This window comes from Vespula pensylvanica, chromosome 15 (assembly GCF_014466175.1).
Source record: "Vespula pensylvanica isolate Volc-1 chromosome 15, ASM1446617v1, whole genome shotgun sequence".
Lineage (NCBI taxonomy): Eukaryota > Metazoa > Arthropoda > Insecta > Hymenoptera > Vespidae > Vespula > Vespula pensylvanica.
Genome location: NC_057699.1, coordinates 3,958,701 through 3,964,842, shown reverse-complemented (window position 1 = coordinate 3,964,842; position 6,142 = coordinate 3,958,701). Strand labels below are relative to the sequence as shown.

At 32.8% G+C, this 6,142-nt stretch overlaps 1 protein-coding gene across 6 annotated transcripts in view; it reads left to right on the top strand.

The window, feature by feature from the left end:
• Positions 1–6,142, top strand: part of LOC122634757 (SKI family transcriptional corepressor 2) — a 96,097-nt gene that overhangs the window by 66,049 nt on the left and 23,906 nt on the right. The window contains exon 1 of one of the 6 annotated variants that reach the window (XM_043824033.1): positions 2,130–2,324. The exons of the other annotated variants lie outside the window; for them this stretch is intronic. The gene's annotated coding sequence lies outside the window, so the exon portion shown is untranslated. Of the gene's footprint in view, positions 1–2,129; positions 2,325–6,142 lie in introns of those variants that run through there. 6 annotated transcript variants of the gene reach the window in all.

Genomic DNA, 6,142 nt, shown 5'->3' with positions numbered 1-6,142 from the left:
TTTTTTTTTTTTTTTTTTTTTTTTTTTTTGTAAAAAGAACAATATTCTAAAAGAGAAAAAGAAATGAAGGAAGAACGAATATATTTCGTTCGTTCGTAATTATTTTATCGAATATTGTTTAGTATATAAAATGATCAATAATTATTATCGATTTAAAAATTCCAATTGATTTTATTTAAAGTTCCGTCGAGGATTAACGAAAGTTGAGACCACGAAGGTTAATTAAGATCAATCTTAAGGGGATGAACTTATTCAAATAGAGAGAAGGAAGAGAGAAAGAGAGAGAGAGAGAGAGAGAGATAGATAGATAGATAGAGAGAAAGAGAGAGAGAGAGAGAGAGAGAGATGCTTATATGATCGAATTAAATCCTAGACGAAAATTCACACACTATTAAAATGAAAATATCAAAAAGCAGAGAAAAATGTATCTATAAAAAATAACAAAAAAAAAAAAAAAAGGAAAAATACGTCGACCTTCGTCCACATAATTAATAACATAAGTATTAACGATGTTTGTCCTTCACGATTATTTAATCAATCGTCGCACACAATCGCACATAATTTCTATTATAATTATACTAAAACACTGTGACCCGTTAATCGATCTAAAGACACGTAGTATAAACTTGATCAAAATACAAAAGTCACGAAACATTAATTAAAATCAATTCGGAAAAGAAAGAAACGTATCGCACAGGATCGAATTTTGATATTTTGATTTAATTGAAAAATAAAGCACTGCAAACTACAACACCTACGATTTTATTCGAGGAATCTGAAAGGTCAACCTGTTCGAAAGAGAAAGAAAAAAAAAATAAATAAAAATAAAAAGGACTCGATCGATAAAACGATCGATCGATCGATCGATCGATCGATCGATCGATAATTAATTCGAAAGAAAATGTCAACGTGACTTCGAGCATGATTTTATAGGGGAAAAAAGTATTCGACGAAAAGGAAAAAAAATGTTTTCATCGGAATGCTTTAATAAAATTGAAATAGCAAAGAAAGAAAACGCGTGGGAAGAGAAAAAGAGATACGAAGAGAGAGAGAGAGAGAGAGAGAGAGAGAGAGAGAGAGAGAGAGAGAGAGAGAGAGAGAGAGAGAGAGAGAGAGAGAGAGAGAGAGAGAGAGAAGTATGTAAAAGGAAAAGTCAAAAGCGTTGTTCGGACGTAAAGAGCAAGAAGAAAAGGAAGAGAAAAAAATATATAGAGAGGAAGAAGAAAAAAAAAAAGAAAAAAAAATAAAGAAAAAAAGAAAAACATGAAAAAAGAATAAAAGAAAGAAAGAAAGAAAGAAAGAAAGAAAATCAAGAGGATTCACATCCCCCTATAACATATACATACGTACATACGTACATACATATATATATATATACGTATACATACAGAGATAAATATATATACGTAGGTGTATATCTACTACGTAGGTATATGTGTACGCGTGGCTCGAGAGTGCGGGCACGATAATAATGTTCGGTAAGTACGTGTTTGTAGTTACCCCTGAGGTGAGCCACCCACGAGAGAGCCAAGAGAACGAAGCTCCGCCTTCAGCCACGTTACCAACGGCATTGGGGTTGGCTGTCACGGGGGTGGCACATTCGGGGGCGGTTCTTTGCCTCCCCGGTCTCGTTTCGCGAGATATTCGAGAGAGGGAGCAATTCTGTCCTGTTGGATAGAGAGAGATAAAGAATGGGAAAGACAGAGACAGATAGATCATAGTTCGAGAGAGATATAGAGATATAGAAAGAGAGAAAGAGAGAGAGAGAGAGAGAGAGAGAGAGAGAGAGAAACTTAGGGGGTGGAGAGCAAGTCTTCCGGAGTACGTAACGGAATACGGGCTGCGTTTTGCGGCCAGTCGCTCTTACTCGAATCTCTTCGTTCGTTTCCTTCTCTTCACGTTCGCGTTTTACTCGTATCGTACACATTCTTAAACTAAGTCGTGACAAAACTAAGTTTGTTCTACCTTTCTTTTTTTTTTTTGTTCTTTGTACGTACGTACGTACGTACGTACGTTCGTACGTTCGTACGTTTGTTCGTACGTTCGTTGGTTCGCTCGTTCGTTCTTTTTTTGTTTAAATTTTTTCCTGATTTTTTTTTTCCTTTTTTTTGTTCGTCTAATAAATCAGTGATTCGAGAAAGGAGAGAGATTGGATCTGATAGAAGGACTCTAGTGATTTCTTTATAGTTATTTTTTGTTTTTTTATTTCCTCGAGAAGGATTCTCTCTCTTCCTCGCGTTATTGGTGTGTTGTTTCCATCTTCGTGGGAATTGTTGTTTGTTTTATATATATATATATAAATATATATATATATATATATGCAGGTATGTTTTTTCTTTTTTCTTTTTTTATTTTGTTTTTTAAATCATGCACGAAACCTTCTCCCTTGGAAGCAGGTTTGTTATTTTCTTCTGACTAATCACGCCAATAGTTTTCTATTAATGTATATATATATGTGTGTGTGTGTGTGTATATTTGTTTCCGGTGTGAATCGTAAGTAAGATTTGTAATGATCGATCTCCGTGAACGAGTATAAGTTTTGTGAATGATTTATAACGATCATCTCTGTGAGTTTTAAAAAGAGATGAAAATATTCGTATCGAAATTGTTTCTTCTACAAACATTATTTATCAGATCATTTAATTTCTATATTTCGATTTCGTGATTTATCAAATAATCAATTCGAAGCAAAATTATTTCGTAGAGATCCAGCGCAAATCTTCGAATGATTTACGACGATCTTTAAAGTTGTTTTCGTATGGTACTTTATCTATCTTTCTCATTTTTCTTCCCTCTAAAAAAAAAAAAAAAAAAAAAAAAAAGTTCGATCCAGAGCGTTTTCGAAACGTGTCGTAAAAAGTGCTTCTTTAAAAAACAGATCGCTGCTAAATAAATTGATAGTCGATTCACGGGTACACGGGTAAACTGGTCCCATGGGAGACACAAGGGGTCGTTCTCTTTCTCTTTTCATGGGGAGACTTTAGCCAGACGTAGATACGCGACGGTACACTCGACGAACAAATGCCATAAACTGTTTGGATTAGGATTAACCGATCGAGAGATTCGATCCCTCCTGAAGGATAACTTAACAAATAACTAACATAAGTTCTTTTATTTTTCTTTTTATTTTTATTCATTTCCTTCTTAATCTTTTCTTTCTTTCTTTCTTTCTTTCTTTCTTTCTTTCTTTCTTCTCTTTCTTTTTTCTTTTCTCATCGAGATGATAATTAATTATTGCAGAGTAATAATTTATTCGACTCATTTTAATAAGAGAATAAAAAATATTTTATTCCTCCTTCTCTTTTATACACTTTCATATTAACTCGGAATAAAGAAGATCTTGAAATAATTAATAATGCATGGGTACAAATATTAATAATAAATCGTTGTATAAAGAGAAAGAACGGTAATAATATTAACAATAATAAAACATTAATTATCTAACTTCATATACTTTACATTATATATCTATACAACTTAAAACTTTTAATTTGGCTTTATTAAAAGACACGCAAACGAACATATAAAAATAATAACAAATTCATTATGAACAATTACATAAAATTACAATACAATGATACTTAGATCTATCAATGGAATTAATTTTAATCTCTCTCTTTCTCTCTCTCTCTCTCTCTCTCTCTCTCTCACTTTCAAAGGACCAAACAAAAAAAAAGAAAAAAAAAACCAATGCATAAGAACTATTAATAAAACTTACTTATAAAAAGAAATGAAAAAGATAAAAAAAAAAGAGGAAGAAGAAGAAAAGAACACAAAAAGATAGATAGATATAGATAGTCCTACGATTTTTTTAATTCTATCTCTTAACATAGTCAAACATGATAATAAAGATAAGACTCTCATTCTCGAGAGGTTCTCTCTTTCGTGCTGGTATGAAAGCGTGCACATTTCGATTATTAAATTGATGACACGAGCAACGTATGATCTCTTTAATCCTCTCGAGATATTCCAGTGGCCTGCAGCGTTGTTTAACGCATTCGAGTAGAGAGAGAGAGAAAGAGAGAGAGAGAGAATGAGAGAGGAGAGAAAGAGAGGGTAGATTTCAAAAAGTAAAACGTTCTACTGTCCACTCGGTATCATAAAATATATATACGTGTATGTATATGTACATATTATATGTGTCTATGTACGTATCTCTGTGTATATGTACTGTATGGGACGTTCGGTGGATTATCTTTCGATCGGGCTATTAAAATCGACTACTCTTGGAGAATTCAATAACTTTCGAGTATTAACGCTTCGATATATGAAATATCGATTAAAAATCAAACGAACAAAAAAAAAGGTATAAACAAATATGTTGGAAAAGAAATATATTAAAAGAAAAAGAGCGTCAATTAATTTTAGTATCTTTAGAAAAAAAAATTTTAACTGTTCCTCTCTCTCTCTCTCTCTCTCTCTCTCTCTCTCTCATTTTTTTTTTTTTTTTTTATAATTGAAAGACGGAAAAAATCAATTGATTCGTACATATTAATGATAGATACCTATTCGTTGAAAAATTTAATGGCTTGCGATTGTTAACGTCGAAATGTATGATATATCGATTAAAAATTGAACGAAAAAGGAAATGAAAGGACACGTCAGTTAATTTCTAAATAATTTCTTTGAAAAAAATCTTAATTATTCCTTTTTTCTTTCTTTATTTCTTTCTCTCTCTTTCTCTCTCTCTCTCTCTCTTTTAATAATTGCCGTCGGAAAAGATCGGAGTCGAAATCGTTTGAACTTTTTAATGGTGCTCTTTGAAAAATGTAATACCTTGCGAGTATTGACGCTTCGTCAATGTATAAAGTATCGATTAATAATCAAAATTGAAGAAAAGAAAAGAAGTATAAATGTCAAATAATTTACAAATAATTTCTTTGGGAAAATATCGTACTTGATCCTCTCTCTCTCTCTCTCTCTCTCTCTCTCTCTCTCACTTTAAATAATTGAACGATAAAAAAGATGGGGAATTAAAATGATTGATACGTTTTCTAGTGAAACACCAAAATACTCGTCGAAGAATTGAATAACTTTCGAGTATCAAAGCTCTATGAAATATGGATCAAAGATCGAACGAAAAGAAGAAGAAAGAAGAAGTAGAGGAAGAATAAACAAAAAAAAAAAAAGGAAGAAACGTTCGTTGATTTCTAAATAATTTTATCGAAAAAGAAAAAAGAAAAAAGAAAAAAAGAAAAAAGAAAATTTCCATTATTTCTCTTTCCCTCTCTCTTTCTCTCTTAATAATTGAACGATTTCGAAAAAGATCGAAAATCGAAATCGTTCCTACGGTTTTAATTGTACCGATTAATATGCAAAGTGTCAACAGGAACGTTAGTTAACGCTCAAAATGACTTCGCAAAATCGACGATCGACTTTGCGATAGCAATCACAAGCACTCGACGGCAGGGGCAATCAGGTACTCAACGCACGCGTGCAAATTTGTAGATTACATTGCATTTAACGTGGGAAATCGCGGGAGCTACGGGTGAAGGTGAGAGGAGGGAGGATGATTATGGTGAAAGAGGTTGGCGAATTGGTATATAGAGAAGAGAGGGACGACCCAAAGAGTATGGGAGGGAGAGAGGATGAACGGGGATAGGGGCATCGTCGAAAGAGGTGGAAAGAGGGGGAGGGGATCAGAGGGAAGGTACTACTGCCACCACCGTTAGTATATTGCCAGAGAACGAATTAAAATGCGATCGACGTTTTCATCAGGATAATTGCCGTCCGAGCTACGACAAAGCCGCTTCTACGAACCTCTTTTCTCTCTTCGTTACAATGGAATCCGAATGAAATTTTACAAAACGTTTACAACATGTAGATTATATATATATATATATATGTATATATATATATAGTATATAGTACATAGTATATATATATATATATATATATCCATTTCCATTTGTATCCTTTGTGTTTTAACATTTTACGTTTCATCGTTTTACGCGCTCTCCCGACAATTATATCCGGATAAAAGGTGTTAAAATTTGAACGAGGATTTTTTTGATACTTTAACCCTTGACCCCCTTGCCTCTCCTTCTCTCTATACGAATTTTCTCCAATTTTTCTGATTTTTTTCTCTGGTTCTTTTTTTTTCTTTTTGTTTTCTTTCTTTCTTTCTTTCTTTCTTTCTTTT